Raw genomic sequence first — 23,325 nt, forward strand, 5'->3', positions numbered from 1 at the left:
AAAAATTTACCTCGTTGTCTTCATGGGCTGCATAATATTTTATTGTTTTGGGTGTTCTTTATTTAACCTGTCTTCTTTGATGGTTTTTTGGGCAGTTTACAGTTACCAACCAATTCAAACAGTGCTTAAGTTAATATACTGGCACAGATGTAAGAGTGGGATTTATGGGTTCATGATTATGTACATTACTATGTTTGACAGATACTGCCAGCTGGCTTTCCAAAAAACTTGTTCAGTATGTGCTTCTACTAGCAGTATATGAAAGTTATCTCTATATCCATGTTAGCACCAAGCATTATTCAGATTTTAAAATTATTTTTATTTTTATATGTATTTTTGAGACCGGGTCTCACTCTGGCCCAGGCTGGAGTGCAGTGGCATGATCATAGCTTACTGCAACCTCAAACTCCTAGGCTCAAGTGATTTTCCCACCTGAGCTTCCCCAATAGCTAGGACCACAGGTATGCACCACCACACGCAGCTAATTTATTAATTTTTTTGTAGAGATGGGGTCTTGCTCAGGCTGGTTGCCCAGGCTGGTCTCAACTGAGAATTGCTGAACTCAAGCAATTCTCCCACCTTGGCCTCCCAAAGTGCTGGGATTACAGGCATGAGCCATTGTGCAGAGCCCATTATTAGGCTTTTAAATCTGAAAATCTGGTAGGCGAAAAATGCTTTATTTAATTTGCATTGTTTTATTTTGTGCTAACATCTTATAGTTTTTTTTATTGCCACTTGTAATTTTCTATCTGATTCCTCCTTGATAGAGTTGTTCCTTTTTCAGATTTTTTGGCTAGACTAAAAAAATTGCCTGTATCATTTGTTTCATTGGAGATTTGAAAGTGATAATATTCTAAATCTAGCATTGCTTTATCAATTATTAGTTGGAATCCTTGTTTATTTATTTATTCATTTTAATGAGATGGGGTCTTGCTGTGTTGCCCAGGCTGGCCTCGAAACCCTGGCCTCAGGTGATCCACCTGCCTCAACTTCCCAAACTGCGGGGATTGCAGATGTAAGCACCCTCACCCAGTCGTAATTTTTTTTCCTCGAAATATACTCCTGGCCTGTTTATTAATAAACATGCCAAAGCAAGCCATTTAGGATATAGGAAGAAAATAAATACTGAGAGCACTCTGAGATCTCAGAAATGTCATAAAGTCCTATAAAACAGAAGGAATGAAAACACTACCCACAAGATTTAAGATTGCTCTCTGCTATCTTTTTTTGAGACAGAGTCTCTCTCTGTTGCCCAGGCTGGAGTGCAGTGACTTGATCTCAGCTCACTGCAACCTCTGCCTCCCTGGTTCAAGCAGTTCTCCTGCCTCAGCCTCCTGAGTAGCTGGGATTACAGGTGTGTGTCATGCCCAGCTGATTTTTACATTTTTAGTAGAGACAGGGTTTCGCTATGTTGGCTACGCTGGTCTTGAACTCCTGGCCTCAAGTAATCCGCCCGCGTTGGCCTCCCAAAGTTGGGATTACAGGCATGAGCCACCATGCCCAGCCTACTGTCTTTTTTTTTTTTTTTTTTTTTTTTTTTAGAGTCTCGCTCTGTCGCCCAGGCTGGAGTGCAGTGGCATGATCTCGGCTCACTGCAACCTCTGCCTCCCTGGTTCGAGCGATTCTTCTACCTCAGCCTCTCGATTAGCTGGCACTACAGGCATGTGCCACCATGCCTAGCTTTTTTTTTTTTTTTTTTTTGAGACGGAGTTTCGCTGTGTCGCCCAGACTGGAGTGCAGTGGCGCCATCTCGGCTCACTGCAAGCTCCACCTCCTGGGTTCATGCCATTGTCCTGCCTTATCCTCCTGAGTAGCTGGGACTACAGGCTCCCGCCACCATGCCCGGTTAATTTTTTTGTGTGTTTAGTAGAGACGGGGTTTCACCGTGTTAGCCAGGACGGTCTCGATCTCCTGACCTTGTGATCTACCTGCTTTGGCCTCCCAAAGTGCTGGGATTACAGACGTGAACTACTGCACCCGCCCTGTTTTTTTGAGTAGAGACAGGGTTTCACCATGTTATCCAGGCTGGTCTCGAACTCCTGACCTCAAGTATCTGCCTGCTTCGGCCTCCCAAAGTGTTGGGAATACAGGTGTGAGCCACCATGCCTGGCCTCTACTATCTTAAAAATAGTTTTAAATGACATATTTTAATCTAAATATAAATAAAACATTTAATTTGACCAATGCTGTTTAAGCTAATAATAACCCTTGACAATAAATTAGATCTGAAATTATTTGAAGTTGTATGAGATTCTTTGAGTTGTGGGGGGTTTTTTTCCACATTTTCCTTTAATTCTATAATATTCTCGTTCACTTTTTTTTTCAATGCCTTATAGCAGTGGTTCTAAACCAGGGCTGACAATGTCTAGAGATGTTTTTGGTTGTTACAGTTTGGGGGCATGCTGCCGGCATCTAGTGGGGTAGAGGGCAGGGATGCCGTCAAACATCCTATATAGCTCAGGACACTCCCCAGCAATGAAGAATTGTCTGGCCCCAAATGTCAGTAGTGTCAAGGTTGAGAGACTGCTTTATAGGAGAAAGCATACCTGAAGATTTTAAAAGTGTCTTGAAGTTTTCTTCTAGGACCTCTGAAATTTAAAAAAATGGTAAGACCACCAATTAAGGTCTTTAACCAAGTCTTAGTTTTACCTATCAGAATTCTATTTGAGACGGTAAAGCATAATTTTGAGAAATAAATAATATGAATGTCCTAGATGTTTTTGTGTTTATTTAAATATGGTGTCTGTTAACTGGCTTTATTGGTTCATTGTTTCATTTTTTTTTTTTTTTTTTTTTTAAATACAGAGTCTCACTCTGTCGCCCATTCTGTTAACTGGCTTTATTGGTTCATTGTTTCTTTTTCTTTTCTTTTCTTTTTTTTTTTTTTTTTAAATACAGAGTCTCACTCTGTCGCCCAGGCTGGAGTTCAGTGGCTCACTGAAACCTCCACCTCCCACTGAAACCTCCACCTCCCGGGTTCAAGAGATTTTCATGCTTCAGCCACCCGAGTAGCTGGGATTACAGGCATGTGTCACCACATCTAGCTAATTTTTGTATTTTTAGTACAGATAGGGTTTTGTCATGTTGCCCAGGCTGGTCCTGAACTCCTGAGCTCAAGTGATCTGCTTGCCTTGGCCTCCCAGTGCTGGGATTAATAGAGAATGGGATATGGCCTGTGTTGCTTAGGCTGGTCCCAAGCTCTGGGCACAAGCTATTTACCACCTCAGCCTCACAAAGTGCTGGGATTACAGACATCAGCCACTGTGCCCAGCCAGGTCATTCTTCATACCTGTGGGGAGAGAGCCTTTAATTCCTCACTTTCTTGATGGATTAGTAGCCTCATGGCTTCATTAACCACAGGTAACCATAGAGGTATACCTAACCTTTAGTTTCCCATAAACTCTGCCGGTTGTTAGCCTGGAAGCTGTGTGTGTTTTACAGTCCAGGTCACAGGCCACTGCTGATACACCAACCAGTCTTCAGTGACAGCAGTGCTGACCACTTCCCCCACCCCCAATTAGCACCCAAAGGAGCTAGCTGCCCTAGCCACTGGTGGGTCCCCTGCATGCTGTCCTTGAAAGGGAAGAGTTAGATATATTGAGTCTAGAAAGAGTGAGAGAGAAAGAGATTGGTTATTTCTGTCATCTTTCAGAATTAAGTGTATGTTGAAGTGAGGACTCTGTTCCTTATATATGCATCATATATATGCATTTCGGAAACTCTTGACAAAGTTGGAAGAACTTTGGAAGAAGCTGGAAGTGTAAGGTGGAGAAGTCTACTAAATCCATACCAGCTTTTTTTTTTTTTTGAGATGGAGTCTTGCTCTGTCGCCCAGGCTGGAGTGTAGTGGCTCAGTCTTGGCTTACTATAACCTCCACCTCCTGGGTTCTAGCAATTCTCCCTGCTTCAGCCTTCCGTGTAGCTGGGATTACAGGCGACCACCACCACACCTGGCTAATTTTTGTATTTTTAGTAGAGACAGGGTTTCACCATGTTGGCCAGGCTCATACCAGCATGTTTTAATGCAACTATTAACAATATTTTGTTAATGTATGGTAGAGATGGTAAACTGGCTGGGACACTGGGCGTGCAGATATAGACCAGGTTGGTTTTGGGGAAACCAGGAGGTATGGTCACTCTATTTTGTTTCTTTGATGTCCTTTGTACATCATTGCTAGTTAATATATTTCTTATATATTTTATCCTATCTTTCTTATACTTTTAGCCAGGCAGATATACACTTGACCCTTACACAACACAGGTTTCAACTGTGGGGGTCAACTTAAACATAGATTGAAAGTACAATATTTGTAGGATGTGTGAAACCTGCCTACACAATGGACTGCTTTTTTTGTATTCATGGGTTCTACAGGGTTGACAGCGGGATTTAAGTATGTGCAGATTTTGGTATATACAGGAGTCTTGGAACCAGTTCCTAAAGTATACCAAGGGATGACTCTGCTGTCATAGTCTTTATTTTATTTTATTATTTATCCGAAACAGGGTCTTGCTCTGTTGCCCAGGCTGGAGTGCAGTGATGTGTCCATGGCTCATGGCAGCCTCAACCACCCGGGCACAAGCAGTTCTCCCACCCCAGCCTCCCATGTAGTGTCTTGGTCTTTAAAATTTTTTCTTCACCTAGGTTCTTCTTACCTTTCCAGTCTTCTCTTTCCACCATTCGTAACTTTTTCACATTACTTGAAGTTCACTGAATATGCAGTGTTCTACTGTGCTGGTGTTAAATTCTCATAGCACTTTGTTGTTAATTGCCTCATATGTTCTTCCTTATGGGATACCTTCAACTTGTCTTTTAAGACTGTTCAGATGGCCCCCATTCAAATATATATTATTTACTGAGAAGTTTTCTTGGATCTCCTTTTCTCAATAAAAACTGCCATATTTCTGACATGCATCAATTGCATTTTCTGTTATAGCTGTTTGCTTACTAGTCTGTTTCTACTTGTGGTTCTGTAAGTTTTGAGGGGGCTGAACTTATGTTACTCAGAATGTGTCACACAGTAGGAGCTGGGTTAGATAAATGAATAGAGATATGTACCATATAATGACATTTTAGTCATCGATGGACCACATACATGATGGTGGTCCTATAATAGTATAATGCCGTATTTTTACTGTACTTTTTCTATTTTACCTATGTTCAGACATACGAATACTTACCATTACAGGTTTGCAGGCTAGGAGCAATAAGCCATATACCATATAGTCTAGGTGTATAGTAGACTATACCATGTGGGTTTGTGTAAGTGCACTCTGTGATGTTCACACATTGGAATCATCTGATGACACATTTCTCAGAACATACCCTCATCATTAAAAGATACATCACTGTAGATGAAAAACAGAACCCTGTCTTCATCTACAAAGGAACTATTATTTTATTTATTTATTTATTTTTGGGACGGAGTCTTACTCTGTTGCCCAGGCTGGAGTGCAGTGGTGTGATCTCAGCTCACTGCAACCTCCTCCTCCTGGGTTCAAGTGATTCTCCTGCCTCAGCCTCCCTAGTAGCTGGGATTATAGGCGTGTGCCACCACACCCGGCTAATTTTTGTATTTTTAGTAGAGACGGGGTTTTGCCATGTTGGCTAGGCTGGTCTCGAACTCCTGACCTCAGATGATCCGCTCCCTTTGGCTTCCCAAAGTGCTGGGATTACAGGTGTGAGCCACCATGCCCGGCCCCTAGAAGCTATTATTTGTAACTTTAGAAAATAATAGAAATCATTATTGGGATTGGAGTCATGAGTGTGAGTGGGTGAAAGTGTATTCTGAGTGAAGTATACTTGCTCTCTCTCTTCTCTCCCAATTTCCATATGTCCAGATTCTGTCTATTTGTCCACTTGGCTCTTGTCTGAGAGCTTCCCAGATTTTCCTAGAATATAATAGCCTTGCCATTTAAAATTTTGTCTTATTTTCCACTCTATATTTGGGGTATTTTGTTATAAATATTATTCTGTCAAGGTGTAGGCTTCTTCTAGAGGGCATAATTTGGTTGTTTTATCATTATTTGCTTCTGCATCATATGTCACGATTTCTTCAAAATACAAATTTACTGTCTTAGCTTGGGATGCTATAACAAAATACCATTGACTTGGTGACTTAATAGAAATTTATTTCCTCATGGTTTTGGAGGCTGGCAGTCTAAGATAAGTGTGCCAGCATAGTCAGGTTATGTGGTAAGGCTTTCTTCCTGGCCCTGTTTTTTTGTTTCATTTGTTTTTGAGACAGGGTCTTGTTCCATCACCCAGGTTGGAGTGTAGTGGTGGGACAATAGCTCACTGTAGTCCTAGGCTCAAGCAGTCCTCCTGTCCTCAGCCTCCTGAGTAGCTGAGACTACAAGCACACATCCCCACGCCTGGCTTATATTTTAAAAACATTATTTTGGCCAGTTGTGGTGGGTGGCTCACGCCTGTAATCCCAACACTTTGGGAGGCAGAGTCAGGCGGATCGCTTGAGCCCAGGAGTTTTGAGACCAGCCTGGGTAACATAACATGCTGAAACCCTGTCACTACAAAGAAATGCAAAAATTAGCTGGGTGTGGTGGTGTGTGCCTGTAGTCTCAGCTACCCAGGAGGCTGAGGTGGGAGAATCCCTTGAGCCTGGGAGGTCAGGGATGCATGGGGCCAAGATGGCACCACTGCACTCCAGCCTGGGCCACAGAGTGAGACCCTGTCTCCTTAAAAAAAAAAAAAAAAAAAAAAGTTAAAAAACTTTTTTTGTAGAGACAGGGTGTTGCTGTGTTGCCCAGGCTGGTCTTGAGCTCTTGTGCTGAAACAGTCCTCCCACCTTGGCCTCCTAAAGTGCTGGGATTATAGGTGTGATCTACCGTGCCTGGTGTTTCTGGCATAATTGGTGTGTCCTCACACGGTGGAGAGAGTATAAGTTCTCAGGTGTCTTCTTATAAGGGTCCTAATCCGATTATGAGGGCTCCTCCAAAAGGCTTGGGCTCCAAATACTATCATATTAGGAGTTGGGTTTCAACACATGAATTTTAGCGGTGTGGGGCGGGCGGGTAAGGGCACACATTTGGTATGTAACACTTGTCAAAGATTTGTGCATTAGTCTATGTTGCTTAATGTTTACTGGTTAAATTCAGGTATGGATTGCTTTATGCAGATACGTTTTTGAAAATTATGTTAACTAAGTTGTGTGTAGTAAATGTTTTAAGTGAACTCATATAGCTCACTTAAAAAGAGTAGGAAGGAGAAGGGGCTTGGATTCATTTTATTTCATTAAAAAAAATTTTTTTTTTTTTTTTTTTTTGTAACAGGATCTTACTGTTTCACCCAGGCTGGGGGTGCAGTGGCAAGATCACTACTCACTGTAGCCTTAATCTCCCTGGCTCAGGTGATCCTCCCACCTCAGCCTCCTGAGTAGCTGGGACTACAGATTTGCAACACCATGCCTGGCTAATTTTTATATATTTTTTTGTGGAGATAGGGTTTTGCCCTTTTGCCCAGGCTGGTCTCAAATTCCTGGGCTGAAGCCTTCCTCCCACCTCTGACTCCAGAGTGTTAGGATTACAAGCATAAGCCATCACGCCCAGCCTGGAATTTATTAAATGTATACCATGTGACAGGTTAGATACTTTCAACATAAATTAGGAAAAAAATACTGGTGTGAATTTTCTCAAAGGGGAAGCTCTGTTTATCACAGTATTTGTGTAATTCCTGATTTTACATTGTTTGCTCACATTCCTTCTCATGTTTATTAAGGTATCACTTAAGTCAACAAATATTTATTGAGTATATATTCTGTTCCAAGTACTGCGCTAGGTATTGCGGGTGCTGTGGTGAGCAAACCACAGTATCTGGTAGTAATTTAAAAAATTACTTTAACAGTGAAGTATTACATTTCTATATGTGTGTGTGTGTGTGTATATATATATATATACATATATTTTTTTTTTGAGACAATCTCGCTCTGTTCTTCAGGTTGGAGTGCAGTGGCACAGTCTTGGCTCACTGTAGCCTCCGCTCCCCAGGTTCAAGTGATTCTCCTGCCTTAGGTTCCCAAGTAGCTGGGTCTAGAGGTGCCTGCCACCACTTCTGGCTAGTTTTTGTATTTTTGGTGGAGATGGAGTTTCACCATGTTGGCCAGGCTGGTCTCGAACTCCTAACTTCAAGTGGTTTGCTCTCCTTGGCCTCCTAAAGTGCTGTGATTACAGGCATGAACCACTGCGCCCAGCCTGTTTCTTTTAATATTTTGCTTATTGCTTTTATCAGCATTGGCCTGTACAAAATACATTAACTTCATTTTAAAAATTAGGCTTGGAGGAAATCTTTTGTAAATGTAGCCCTTTAAGAGAGTAATTTTTTTCAATTGATTTTTAAATAAGCTTAGGTTAGGGGCCTAAGACTGATGAGGTATACAGAAGGTCAACAAACAATTATTACTTTTGTTATGCATTGAAAAGTTTTAGTTACAAGGTGAAAGTTACAGTGTCAAGTGATAGTAGCCTCATAATGTGTGAAGTGCTTAGTTCATAATGTGAGAGAGCTTGGTTAGATTAGATGGGAGTAAAATTGAAATTGAAATTTTTGCCTTTAGAATTTTTTCTGCTATATATGTAAATTCCAAAGATTTTGACATAATTACAAACTTCAGTAAAATGAAGTTTAATCCTATCTTTGCTACCAAGTTTAAGAACGTCAATAAATATCATCATTATGTTTTTCTCCACATTTTAATATCTCTGAAACTGGAAAGTCTTTGAAACATCAATAGTGACCTAGAATTGCAGCTTGCCGCATTTCTTTGTTTTTTTTTTTTTTAAACAATGCAGTCTTACAGTTTGATGCTGACTTAGATTTAATGGATACAATATTAATAACTCTTGGAAGGCTTAGGATATTGGATAGTACAAGCAACTTGGAAGAGACATTCACTCTTGAAGGAAAGACTTCTGAGTATTCATTGTAAATAGGCTGATTTAAATAATGTTGTGTTTCAGGTAAGAAAATGTTTTAAGAGACATTTTAGTATGTTGCTTTTATATTTAGTTGGTATTGTTTGCTCAGAAGTTCAGATCATTATGAGGATTTGTGGGTAAAATTGCATCCTTACTTTGTGACTGTTTAAGAGATTTTGCCTTTTTAAAATTGCTAATGGAACAATACAAAAACTTTAAATTATGGAATCATTATGGAATGAGGTTTCTTTTCTTTTCCTTTTTCTTTTTTTTTTTTTTGAGATGGAATTTCGCTCTTGTTGCCCTGGCTGGAGTGCAATGGCGCGATCTCAACCTCTGCTCACTGCAACCTCTGCCTCCTGGGTTCAAGCAATTCTCCTGCCTCAGCCTCCCGAGTAGCTCAGATTACGGGCATGCGCCACCATGCCTGGCTAATTTTGTATTTTTAGTAGAGACAGGGTTTCTCCATGTTGGTCAGGCTGGCCTGGAACTGCTGACCTCAGGTGATCCGCCCGCCTTGGCCTCACAAGTGCTGGGATTAGAGGCGTGAGCCACAGTGCCTGGCCAGAATAAGCTTTCTTTAATGTGCCCTTTTTAAAAATCACTGAATTTGGTATTGAGATGAGGCATAGGGTGTTAAAAAACACGGCTGGATATTTAAAATATGTTTTTTATTACAAAAGTAGGAAACCTTGTTTAAAACAATTTAAACAGTGCAGTAGTTCATCAAAGGAAGACATGACAGTCCCTCCATTTCTATCCCATGTAATATAGCATATTAATTTAGAATATACTTAATATTTATGTGCATTCAGTAAAATAAAAAATGGAAGTGGACCATTTAGTAAGTTGCTTTTTAAAAAGTCACCGTGAAAAATGAAAGTATACTTGAGCAAACCTTTGTATGTTAAGGAATTAAATTCAGATTTTTCAGGTATAATATACTTGGAAGAGAAATGCCAGAAGCCACTTAAAAGAATAATTTGGATTACCTTTACTTTTTGGTATTCAGTTTGAATGTTTTTGTTTCTGAATTACAAAGTTTCATCATTAGTAGCTTAATTTTTCTTAATTTGTATTTTCACTAAGCATTTACCTTTTTAATACTTTTAAAAGGTAAAAAGCTTATATTAAAAATAAAATAGATTTTATAGATATGATTGGCTGAAATGAACAGCCTTTTTTCAGACTAGAAACTTAAATTCATAAATATATACATAATAAATTCAGATCTAATTTCTAATGTAGGAAAATCAGTGTTTGGGTCTGATGCAGGAACATTTATATATTTTGAAGATCTATGATACTTACATTGGAAAAAGGTAAAATTCACCAATTTATAATCAAGGGTAGAAAGGAAAATTTATCAAACTAAAATCAAGGGATAAATTTCTAGGAAGAAAGGAAAATAGCAGTAAAGTTACTTTATTGGTAGTGATCTGTCTTAGGAGGATTGTCAATGTGTATAACAACATAGAGGATCTTTTACATTCTGTAGGGTTACCTGCGGAGAACCAAACTAAAACCTAAATTCTCTGAGTATTTTGGTGGATCTTAAGGTGTTGGGTAGTCTGCTGGACTCAGTGTTTTAAATGGTTCATTTGGGAATGTCCACCCAGATTTGAATTAATTTAGTAGTCTCACAGCATTTTAAATATTAAATGGTAAATAAACTTCTAAATTATAATTTGAAAGCCCAAAGGAGTTTCTTTTCTCTCTCCTTCCTTCCTGCCTCCCTCCCTCCCTCCTTCTCCTTTCCTTTCCTTTTCCTTTTTTTTTTTTTCTTTCTTCACAGCTCAGATTTCTGCTTTTAAGCTAAAGCATTTAAGATTTAGTCCCAAAATAATACTTGGCTTTTTGAAAGCATCAAATTCATTTAAAAATTTTTGCTTCCAAGCAGCACAACTGATTGTGGTTCACGTAAGCCCAAAAGAAAACTAGAAAAGAAGGGAAAGAAATATTTATTAGAAGGATATTGAAGTAACACTTAGAAACAAGGGTTGAGCTACACTACCAAGCCAAAGGGTATGAGGATGGAGCCCAGGGACCTCAGCAGCAGAAGTTGTTAGACTTGTTCTTCAGGTTCTAGCAAAGGACTGAGTTCCAGTCTTGGTATCTTCCATATTTCACATTTTTGGAGGAAAATATCTGATTGGCCTGGCCCTGGTCAGGTGGGGTGATGAGAGAAACAGAGCTGGCTACTGGAGGCCCATCCTTGTGTATTCAGTACCTTTTAAAGAAAATGGGAACCATGAGCTGGGGAGCTGACTCATTAGTATGTGCTATAATCAGCATATATGTGTGTACAGTACCTGCAATTCATCATATTGGTAAAATATGTTAAAATTATTATCTTAAAACTCTTGTGAAGGTTATAATGGCAACTTACTGTGTCAGTGGGAATCACCTTCTGACCTTTAAGGGTCCAGATAAATTTAGCACTGACCCTTGTTCTATTATTGTGAGACGTTTATTGTTCTTACTAAGATCTTTGAATTGTTGAAATGCTTATATTTCTTGATACTGTAGCTTCTGTTAGCCTAGTATCATGGAACCTGATCTTATAAGGAAAAAAAGACATAGAACTGGTGATTATGGTCTGGGGAAGAATATAATAGTTGCTTTAAGGAAGTTGTAAACAAAGTGCTTTGGGAGCAGTAACTTAAAAAGTTTATTTCTGGCAAGGAATATATAGCAGTGCATCATGGTGCAAGGAGGCATTTCAACTTAGTCTGGGCAGAGGGAACAGTGAGCAAAGGAATAGTAAAGTTCAGAGCTGTGGAGGAAGAATTAGGATAGATTAGAAAGGGTCTGCTAATGCATAGAATTTTGGCTTTAGAAAGACATTAGAAATTAATGAAGGCTTTTGAGCAGAGAAAAGATAAATCAGAGCTTTGCCTTGGAGAAATTGAGTCTAATTTAAAGGAATTAGGGAAATCACTCAGGAGACTATTATGGTATTTAAGCTAGAGGAGATGAGAATTTGTAATGGTGCAGCATTAGTGGGAATGAACATGAGGGTTCAAGACAACATTGGGTTATGGATCTGTAGATAATATCTGTTCATCATTCTCACCTTGCCTGGGTTTTTATAGGTTTCCTAACTTGATTTTGCTTGCCCTTTCTAGTCTTGTCTAATATATGCTATTAATAGTAGTCATGCTACAATGTAAGTATGTTATTCCCATGATTAAAATCTTTCTGCACCTTCTCCCTTACTCAAGTTAAAACTTAAGGTTCTTATGAGATTTAAGTCATAAATAAATAATTGTGACTCTACTTAATTTGATATTTTTCTATTTGTTCCCTGTGTTTGTCTTTTCTCCTAAATTACTCAATTCTCTAGTAAATTCGTACTGCCTCGTCCCAGTGACTTTGTACATATTGTTCCCTTTGCTGGAACAAAGGCCTTACTTTTCCTTTGTGTACATTTTTTCTCCCTCTTCTGTGTTGCTCTTGACTTTGTGCTCATTTTAAAAGATACATGCAAGGGGTCATCTCTTCTAGAAAACCTCCATTGACCCTGAATTAGATGTGACTCAGCCCACTTCTATCATCATATATAAAATTTGCCGTGCCATTATTTTTTGTTTAGATTGTGAGTTCCCTGAGGACAACTAAATTCTTTATATATCTTTTCTTACCACATAATAGCTTAGGGATGCATATTTGCATTAAATGTTTTTTGGCCTATACCGAGCTTATACAGCCCACAGGCTGCATGCAGCCCAGGGCAGCTTTGAATGTGACCCAACACAAATTCATAAACTTTCTTGAAACATTATGAGATTTTTGCGATTTTTTTTTTTAAAAAAAGCACATCAGCTATCATTAGTGTTAGTGTTAGTGTATTTTATGTGCAGCCTAAGACAATTTCTCTTCCAGTGTGACCCAGGGAAGCCAAAACATTGGACACTCCTGGCCTATACTGTTCCTGTAACTAGATGTCATGATGTAATTAGAGTATGGATTCTGAAGCCATAATGCCTGGGTTGAAATCCTAGCCCTGTTACTTATTACCTGTGCAATTATGGGCAGTTTATTTAACCTGTTTCGAAGTTGTCTTATTGATAATAAAATGCGGAGAGTAGTACCACCCAACTCATACATATGCTTCTGAAGATTGAGTTAATATGTCCAAAGTGCTTAGAACAGTACCTGGCATTTGTGATTATGTATGTGCTTGCTATTTTTGTTATGCATTACAGTTCAAATATGAATCTATTCCCCTATTTTTTTGTTTTTGAGACAGAGTCTTGCTCTGTCACCAGGTCGGTGTGCAGTGGCATGATCTCAGCTCACTGAACCTCCACCTCCCAGGCTGAAGCTCTTCCCCTGCCTCAGCCTCCCGAGTAGCTGGGACTACAGGCGTGTGCTACCATTGCGTGGCTAATTTTTTGCATTTTAGTAGAGGTGGGGTTTCACCATGTTGGCCAGGGTGATCTCAATCTCCTGACCTCATGATCCGCCCGCCTTGGCCTCCCAAAGTGCTGGGATTACAGGCGTGAGCCCCGCTCCCAGCTATTCCCCTATTAATTGCCAAAGCAGTTCTACACATAATTCCCAGATCTGCTTGAAAGGTGGCATTTTTTCTACCTGATTTGTTTTTTCTACTGTAGATGGTTTGTAGACATTATTCCCACAGAGTGGGCTTCAGGATATTCGTTTATTCAATCACCAGATAATTATTGAGTGCCTACTATTTGCCAGACTTTGTATTTGTTTTATATATATGAATAAATTCTTGGTACTTGTGAGGTGTGTGTGTGTGTGTGTGTGTGTGTGTGTGTGTGTATAAATATGTGGGTAGACAGTAGATAAATAAATTATATAATGTTACTGGATAGTAAGGGCAATGCAAAAAAAGGGTAAGGGAAATGAGAGTTAAGAGTGGAGAATGTTACAGCTCTTTCAGAATTTGTCTTAGTAGGCTTTCTGGGAGGTCTTTACCAGAAAGCCTCCCCACCGCTCCCCTCAAACTCCCATGTTAAAAAAAACTCTTTTTTTTTTTTTTTTTAGAGTGAATAGGTAGTTGGATTTTTTTTTTTTTTTTTAAGAGACGGGGTGGGCTGGGCACTAGTGGGTCACGCCTCTAATTCCAGCACTTTGGGAGGCTGAGGCAGGTGGATCACCTGAGGTCAGGAGTTTGAGACCAGCCTGGCCAACATGGTGAAACCTCATCTCTACTAAAAATACAAAAATTAGCCATGCGTGGTGGCACACGCCTGTCATCCTAGCTACTCAGGAAGCTGAGGCAGGAGAATAGCTTGAACCCCGGAGGCGGAGGTTGCAGTGAGCTGAGATCGCACCACCATACTCCAGCCTGGGTGTCAGAGCAAGACTCCGTCTCAAAAAAAAAAAAAGACGGGGTCTTACTCAGCCTCCCAAAGTCTGGGATTACATGTGTGAGCCACCATGCCTGGCCCAGGTAGTTGGAATTTTAAATAAGTTGATCAGAGGAAGTCTTATTTAGAAGGTGACATTTGATCGAGACCCAAGGATAAGGGAGTCAGCCATGCAATATATAGAAGATAAATCCAGGTAGAAGACTTTTTTTGTTTTTGAGATGGAGTCTCGCTCTTTCACCAGGCTCGAGTGCAGTGGTGCAATCTGTGCCTCCTGGTTTCAAGCAATTCCCCTGCCTCAGCCTCCCGAGTAGCTGGGACTACAGATGCGCGCCACCATGCCCAGCTAATTGTTGTATTTTTGGTAGAGACGGAGTTTCACCATGTTGACCAGGATGGTTTGATCTCCTGACCTCGTGATCCGCCCGCCTAGGCCTCCCAAAGTGCTGGGATTACAGGCACTTTTGTGAGCCACTGCACCCGGCCAAGGTAGAAGAATCTTTCAGTGCAAAAGCCTTAAGTAGGACTAGTGTGTCTAGCCCTTTCACAGACTAACAAGGAGGCCACTGTGGCTGAAGCAGACTGATCAAGGAGAGGAGGAGGTAAAGGGAATGGGGGAAATATAATGTAGGGCAATGTGGAGCACTGTAAAGGCTTTGGCCTTTGAGTGAAATCCAGAGCCGTTGCAGTTTTTTGTTGTTGTTTTTTTGAGACAGTCTCACTCTGTCATGCAGTGTAAGTGCAGTGATGTGATCATGGCTCACTGCAGCCTCGAACTCCTGGGCTCAAGCAGTCCTCCTTCCTCAGTCTCCTGAGTAGCTGAGACTACAGGCTTGCGCCACCATGCCTGGCAAATTTTTAATTTTTTTGTAGAGACAGGATCTTGTTGCCCAGGCTGGTTTTGAACTCCTGGATGCAAACAATCCTCCCACCTTGTCCTCCCAAAGTGTTGGGATTACAGGCGTGAGCCACTTCGCCTGGCTAGGATTACAGAGTTTTGAGCAGAGAAGTGACACTATCAGACTTAAGCGTTAAAAGAATTGTCCAATGAATGGCTGTGCTGAAAATATATTTGAGGTAAAGTAAGCTAGAGGCAGGGGTATTGAAATCAGGCTAAGAGATGTTTGTGGTTTGAATTAAGTGGTAGCAGGAGGTGTTAAGAATTAGTCACATTGTATATGTATTTTGAAGGTACAACCAACAGGATTTCCAGACAAGATAGAGTGTGATGTGAAAAAGAAAGAAAGGAGTCAGTAGTGACTCAGGAGTTTGAGCATCCGAAGTGTGGAATTTCATCACATCTGAGAGGTGAAAGGCTGTAGGAGGAGCAATATGTGGGAAAGATCAGAAGTTCAGTTTTGGACATGCCAAATATTAGTTGGCCAAATGGTTGGGTGGATGATTGGGGATCAGGAGTCATCCTGATAAAATTGGCATGCAGATAGTATTAAAAACTCCAGACTGGATGAGATCACCAAGTGTAGATAGAAAAGAGAGACTGAACTGTGAGTGCTCCAGCGTTAAGCAGTTTGGGAAACCAGAAAAGGAAAATGAACAAGAAAAATAAAAGGAAACCCAGGAAAGTAATTAAGGAGGAGTGATCAACTGTGTAAAATATTGTTAGTGAGACATTTAAGAAAATTGTCCACTAACCAGTGGATTTAGCAATTGGAGTTCGTTGGTGATGTTGATAAATGCAGATTAGGTTTAGTGGTGGGACAGAAAGCTTGGAGTAGATTTGAGAGATAATGGGAGGGAGACAGCTGTTTTAAGGACTTTTATTACAAAGCACAGCAAATTTTTAAATGGTATTGGAACTGGGAGGGTAAGTGGAATAAAGAATAAATTTTAAAAGGGAGAAATATCAGTGTTTTTATATGTGTATGCTGGTGGAAATGATCCATTATTAGCAAATAAAAAGTTGATGTAGATGATAGGAGAAAGGGGAGAATTGCTCAAGTGATGCTCTTGAGTAGGTGATCAAATGGCAAATCTGGTATATAAATAGACCAGAGCATGGATAGTTCCATCTATGATAACAGGTGGGAATTCAGGGTGTGTACATGTACATGACAGTAGGTAACTGGTGGGACCCTGGAAATTCCCTATTGTTTTCAGTTTTATAAGTGCGACAAGAAGCAAGGTCATTGAGTGTGACGGAGGGAAAACTCAATGTAGGGTTGAGGTGAGAAGATATGAAATAGTTACTGGGAGAGTCAGAGAATGAAATAGACTGGGGATAATGTCTGGTAGCATTTGTAGCGTACTCAAGATCAGCCAGCATGGTTGTGGATTTTTCTTTGTCTTTGCTTTCTTCCCTATGTTTATGTAGGCACAGATTTGGTGGGGATTATGTTGATTTTTTTTTTTTTTTAAATTACAGTGAAGCCAGAGAAGGGCTAGAGAACCAACTATATCTGAGGGAGTGATTATATTTTTTTTTTCTCTTTTCTCTTTTTTTCTTTTTTTGAGATGGAGTCTCACTCTGTTGCCCAGGCCGGAGTGCAGTGGCGTGAACTCAGCTCACTGCATCCTACGCCTCCCAGATTCAAGCAATTATCCTGCCTCAGCCTCCTGAGTAGCTGGGATTACAAGCACGTGCCACCATGCCTGGCTAATTTTTGTATTTTTAGTAGAGACGGGGTTTCACCATGTTGAGCAGGCTGGTCTCGAACTCCTGAGCTCAGGTGATCTGCCCGCCTCGGCCTCCCAAAATGCTGGGGTTACATGTGTGAGCCACCGCACTGGGCCAGATTATAATTTTTACAGTTGAAGCTGGGTAATGAAGGGAGAGAGGTTGTCAGAGGGTTGAGGGACAGTAAAAAGGTAATAGAATCAATGGATAGGAAATCCTGGTGGAGTCAAAAGAATTTTTGGAGTAAGTATAACATATGTAAATGTCTTTTAGCTCATCAAGAACTATAAAAATGTAGCTAAGGTTTGACAAAGCTAAGTGATACACCTCTTCTGTACTTTTCTGTTAGTTGAAATATTTCATTTATTTTTATGGCTGGGCACGGTGGTTCACGCCTGTAATCCCGGCACTTTGGGAGGCCGAGGCAGGTGGATCACCTGAGGCCAGGAGTTCAAGACCAGCCTGGCCAACATGGTGAAACCCTGTCTCTGCTAATAATACAAAAAGAATTAGCTGGACATGGTGGCATGCACCTGTAATCCCAGCTACTCGGGAGGCTGAGGCAGGAGAACCACTTGAACCAGGAGGTGGAGGTTGTAGTGAGCCAAGATAGTGCCATGGCACTCCACCCTGGGCAACAGAATGAAACTGTGTCTCAAAAAAGAAAAGAAAAAAGAAAGAAATATTTCATTTATTTTTAAAAAACAAGCAGTTTTGTGAATGGGTGGAAAAGCAACGTTGGGTAGAGACTTTATCCTCTCTGATGAAAGAGGATATTTAAAGTGCCTTTAGAAGTATTTCTAGGCCAGAGAGAATGCCAATATAAGCCCAAGCATCTTACTGTGGTCTAACACAGGTCTTTCTCACTGTTCCAGTCTTCCTTACTTAATGCCATCTCAGAACACTACCCTCATCCCCAAAGCTGTCTGCATATATCTACTGTATTACTCAGATGTTCTCCCCATCCTGAGTTTCTTGAGGAATAACGACCATTGGGTGCTTACTGGGTGTCAGCCATTTTGCTAAGCACTTTGCTTACACTAATGTTAACCCTTACAGCAACAGAACTAAATATTATTATCCCTGTTTCACAGATGGGGGAAACAGAGAGGCTAGGGTTATCTGCCTTAGGCCCTACAAATGAGAAAGTGGTTGAAATACCTGGTCAGGCTTCCAGACTCCAGAGCACCACCTGACTCTTTTTAAATTGATTTTTTTTATTATTTAGTTTTTACTTTTATTAAAGTTATATGCACACGCATTAGTGAATTTATTAATACGATAAAGGTCACAAAAAAGTCTGTGTACTTTCTTTTATTTCTTTTGCTCCTGAGAGACAACCACTTTAAATTTTCTTTGTTTTTTATTTTTTGAGCTACAAGTAAAACTGCTTTAAAATTATTTCTTTTTTTTTTTTTTTTTGAGACGGAGTCTCGCTCTGCTGCCAGGCTGGAGTGCAGTAGAGTAGCGTGATCTCGGCTCATTGCAACCTCCAACTCCCTGGTTCAAGCGATTCTTCTGCCTCAGCCTCCTGAGTAGCTGAGATTACAGGCAGGCACCACCACGCCCAGTTAATTTTTGTATTTTTAGTAGAGGCGGGGTTTTACCATGTTGGCCAGGATGGTCTCGATCTCCTGACCTTGTGATCTGCCCGCCTTGGCCTCCCAAAGTGCTGGGATTACAGGCGTGAGCCACCGCGCCCAGCGTACCTTCCTATTTCTAAGGTACAGTCTTTTTACTAGTTACTTTTTCTCTTAATTTTACAGTCTAGTTACTTTTTCCCTTAATGTCTGATTTCTTACTAATGAAAGTTAAGATTTAGTTTCTTTTACGTACTCCTTCTCCAAGCATACACACAAACTTCCCACTCTTTAACTGCTCATTTTTTCCAGTATAATTACATTGAAATTTTGGTCACATTAGCATTCAATATATACATTGTCTCTGTTAATGCTATTTTTTCGTTTAATTTTCTGTATGCTTATGACTAATTAAACCCCAAATTTTAGTTGTTTATATATCAATTTCATGTTTTAAAAAAAATCTCTTGTTGAGCCTTCTTAACTGCTCCATTCTGGACTGGTTGCTCTCTAGACCTGCCTTAATCCTACCAAGTTATGATGAAGATGGAAATTCTACCATCTTACGGTGGGAGACCCATTTTTATCATCCTATAATTAACTTTTTGTGTTGGAGTCTCAGTATTCTAGATACCATATCATGCTCTTTCTTGGTTTACATCATTGTTTTGGTGGGATGAGAGGAGGCACAATAACAATTTGTTTTGTACTTTCAGTGTCTGAAAATGTGTTTATTCTGCCTACTTATTTGATAGTCTGGTTATTCTAGGTTGAAAATTATTGTCTCTCTGAATTTTGAAGGAATTTTTTCATTGCTTTCTTTGACACCTGTTGATAAATCTGGAGCCCTCTTTGTATGTGACCTGGTTTATGTCCCTGGAGTTTTGTAGAATCTTCTCTTTGATTCCAGAATTACACAGTTTTACTGCAGTGTGCTTTGCTGTGAGTCTATTTGTCAACTCTTGTGTTGGTCACTCTTCAGTAACTCTTGTGAGTTCTCTTAATTTGAAAACTAGTATTTTTTAATTCTGGGAATTATTTATGGATTGGTTGGTTGAGGCAAAACATGCATAAAATGAAATTTACCACTTTTTAACCGTTGCTAAATGTACAGTTCAGTGGCATTAAGTACATTCACAGTGTTGTAGAGCCATCATCACTATTCATTTCCAGAACCTTTTTATTGTCCCAAATATAAATTCTTTACCCATTAAACAATAATGACCATTCCTCCTTCCTTCCAATCCCTGTCTAGCTTTTGTGTCTTTGAGTTTGATGGATTTTAGGTACCTCACTTAAGTGACATTATAAAATATTTCGTGTGTGGCTTATTTTACTTCACGTAGTGGTTTCAGGGTTCAGGGTTGTTTTCACCTTTTAGCCATTGTGAATAACACTGCCGTGAATGTTGGTGTGCGAGTGTCTAAGTCTGTACTTTCACTTCTTTTGGGTATACACCTAGAAGTAGAATTGCTGGATCATATGGTAGTTCTGTGTTTAACTTTTCGAGGAACTGTTTTCCACAATGGCCGCGCCATTTTACGTTCCCATCAGCAGTGCCCATTGGTCCCAGTTTCTCCATATCCTCACCAGTGCTTGTTATTTTTCATTTTAGAAAATGTTTTTGATTTAAAATAATTATTGGTTTCTTCTCCACTTTTCTGTGTGTGTGTGTGTGTGTGTGTGTGTGTGTGTGTATTTTTCTTTTTAAACTGGTCATTTAGACTTTGAACCTCTTGTGCTACTATTACAGTTTTTTGATTACTTCCCTCCTTTTTATAAATGTCTTTAAACAATGCACCTTTAAAAAAGAGTGTTAAATGGTGCCATCATTGAGTTAGTAGTTTTGTTTTATTTTAACTCCTCCTCTTCCCTCCAAATCTATAGTTTTTGTGTGTGTAGAATTTTCCAGGTAACGCAGAACACTTGCTGACTATTATTACTCAGGATATGGAGATTCCTACCAGTTAGTGGACACATATTTTCCTCCAATTTCTTAGTCTTCAAGAATCCTAGCTCCATTTGATAACTATGAGTAGTGCTTTTTGAATAACTTCTTTTGGAGGGATGAGACTGCAGCAAGCTATAGTTTTGTTTTGTTTTTTAGAGACTGTTCCTCTTTTGCCCAGGCTGCAGTGCGGTGGCACAGTCATAGCTCACTGCAGCCTTGAACTTCTGGGTTCAAGCAGTCCTCCTACCTCAGCCTCCCAGGTAGCTAGGATTTATAGGTACATGCCACCATGCCTGGATAATTTTTTAATTTTTTGTAGAGATGGGATCTTGCTATGTTGCCCAGGCTGGTCTCAAACTCCTGGGCTCAAGCAGTCTTCCTGCCTCAGCCTTTCAAAGTGTTGGGGTTACAGGCATTGGCCACTCTGCCTGGCCCTAGTTTTGTTCTTAAAACATTTCCAACAGGTCAGATCATTGGTCTGGGCAAAGGTAGGTGAGACCTCAAAAGCACAGGCAACGAAAGCAAAAACAGACGAATGGGATTACATCAAGCTAAAAAGCTTCCGCACAAGGGAAGAGTCGATAGAGTGAAGAAAATGAAATGGGAGAAAATATTTGCCAACTATCTTTCTCACAAGGGATTAATAACTAGAATATGTAAGGAATTCAACTCAAAAGCAAAAACACCAAATTATCCAATTAAAATGGGCAAATTATCTGAACATTTTCAGAAGACATACAGGTATGTGAAAATATGATCAACATTAGTAATCATCAGGAAAATGTAAACCGCAACCACGATGAGATGTTATACACCCCAGTTAAATGACCATTATCAAAAAGACAAGCCAGGCATGGTGGCACACACCTATAGTCCCAGCTACTCGGGAAGCTGAGGTGGGAGCATCACTTGAGCCGAGGAGGCAGAGGTTGCAGTGAGGTGAGATTGCACCACTGCACTCCAGCCTGGGTGACAGAGTGAGACCCTGTCTAAAAAAGGAAAGAAAAAGAAATAGCAAGATTCTGGCAAGGGTGCAGAAAAAGGGAAACACTAGTACACTGCTAGTGGAAATGTAGATTGGTACAGCCACTATGGGAAACAGTGTAGAGATTCCTCAGAAACCTAAAAATAGGTCTGCCATCTGACCTAGCAATCCCCACTGCTGGATAAATGTCCAAAAGAAAAGAAATCAGTGTGTCAAAGAGATACCTGCACTTTCTTTTTTTTCCATTTTTGAGATGGAGTTTCGCTCTTTTGCCCAGGCTGGAGTGCAGTGGCACAATCTCGGCTCACTGCAACCTCTGCCTCCTGAGTTCAAGTGATTCTCCTGCTTCGGCCTCCCCAAGTAGCTGGGACTACAGGCACACACCACAACGCCTGGCTCATTTTTATATTTTTAGTAGAGACGGGCTTTCACCATGTTGGCCAGGCTGGTCTTGAACTCCTGATCCGCCCACCTCTGCCTCCCAAAGTGCTGGGATTACAGGCATGAGCCACTGCGCCCGGCTGATACCTGCACTTTAATATTTATTGCAGCATTATTTACAGTAGCCAAGATAGAGAATCAATCTAAGTATCTACAAATGGATGCATGGATAAGAAAATGGTGTATATATACGCACACACACAGTGAAATACAGTCCAATTCAGATATAAAAAGAATGAATGAAGTCCCATCCTTTGCACCAATGTGGATGGAACTGGAGGTCATTTTGTTAAGTGAAATAAGCCAGGCACAGAAAGACAAATATCACATGTTCTCATGCATTATGTTGGAGCTAAAAAAGTTGATCTTAACGGAGGTAGAGAGTAGAATGAGGGTTATCAGAGGCTGAGAAGGGTGGGGGGCCAGGAATGAATAGAAATTGGTTACTGGGTACAAAAGTACAGTCAGATAAAAGGAATAAGTTTTAGTATTTGATAGCACAGTAGGATGACTATAGTTAACAATTTATTGTATATTTCAAAATAGCTAGAGAAGATTTGAAATGTTCCCAGCACAAATGATAAATGTTTGAAATGGATATCCCAAATATCGATTTGACCAATACACGTTGCAAACATGTATGAAAAGTATCACATGTATCCCATAAATATGTATAATTATGTATCAGTACAAATTTCCAGTTTATCTTTTTAGTTTTGTCATATGTAAATGGAGATTCCCAGGAAGCGTTAATTCATTTAGTAGCGTTGACATGTTCATTTTCCATGTATTCAGTCCTTAAACCAAAGTACAAATTGTTCTTGTGATAGGTACTTTGCTTTTAATGATTTTTTTCTTCTTTTTTTGAAAGTATGAGATACAGAAAAATGCATTCCAGATAATTATTACTTACGTGATTGGCAATTTTAAAGTAGCACATAACTCTGGGATATACTTTAAAGTAGCAGTGAAAGTAATCTGTATATAAAATTACACAAAATAAACGAATACCAAAATATTAGCTAACATAGCAGACATTGTTAAGATACTTTTGTTTTACTGTCAAACTCAAGATTCTTCAGGATAAAACCTTTGTATTAAAATATACAGTAATCTCTCACCACTTGTGGCAGTGCCAACTCATTTTTATATTTCAGTAACAGATATTTTAAGCTTTAATCATTTACATATGTCTTTCAGTCTCCCTAAATTCAAAAATGGAATGATTATTGTCTTCTTTGCTGTATATCACATGGATTGGTCTTTGGGTTGGATAGAAGGGGGATTTTTTTTCCCCCTCCACTTAATACACAGACGACTACACCCAAGAAAAAAAATTCTAGATTAGATCTTCATAGCACATTGTCCTGTACAACTGAAAGTGATTCATGAGATTTTAATGCTAATTAGTATGTATTTTTTAAATGAATCATCTGTGTATTAGGTTTAGATTATTTAGA

General features: G+C 39.8%; 1 protein-coding gene and 1 pseudogene across 4 annotated transcripts in view; both read left to right on the forward strand.

Annotated features, from left to right (window-relative positions):
• PPP4R2 (protein phosphatase 4 regulatory subunit 2) overlaps positions 1 to 23,325 on the forward strand; it is a 70,270-nt gene that overhangs the window by 17,094 nt on the left and 29,851 nt on the right. The window lies entirely within an intron of this gene.
• LOC112208795 (U7 small nuclear RNA) lies at positions 13,824 to 13,890 on the forward strand (annotated as a pseudogene).

Source organism: Pan troglodytes, chromosome 2 (genome assembly GCF_028858775.2).
Source record: "Pan troglodytes isolate AG18354 chromosome 2, NHGRI_mPanTro3-v2.0_pri, whole genome shotgun sequence".
Lineage (NCBI taxonomy): Eukaryota > Metazoa > Chordata > Mammalia > Primates > Hominidae > Pan > Pan troglodytes.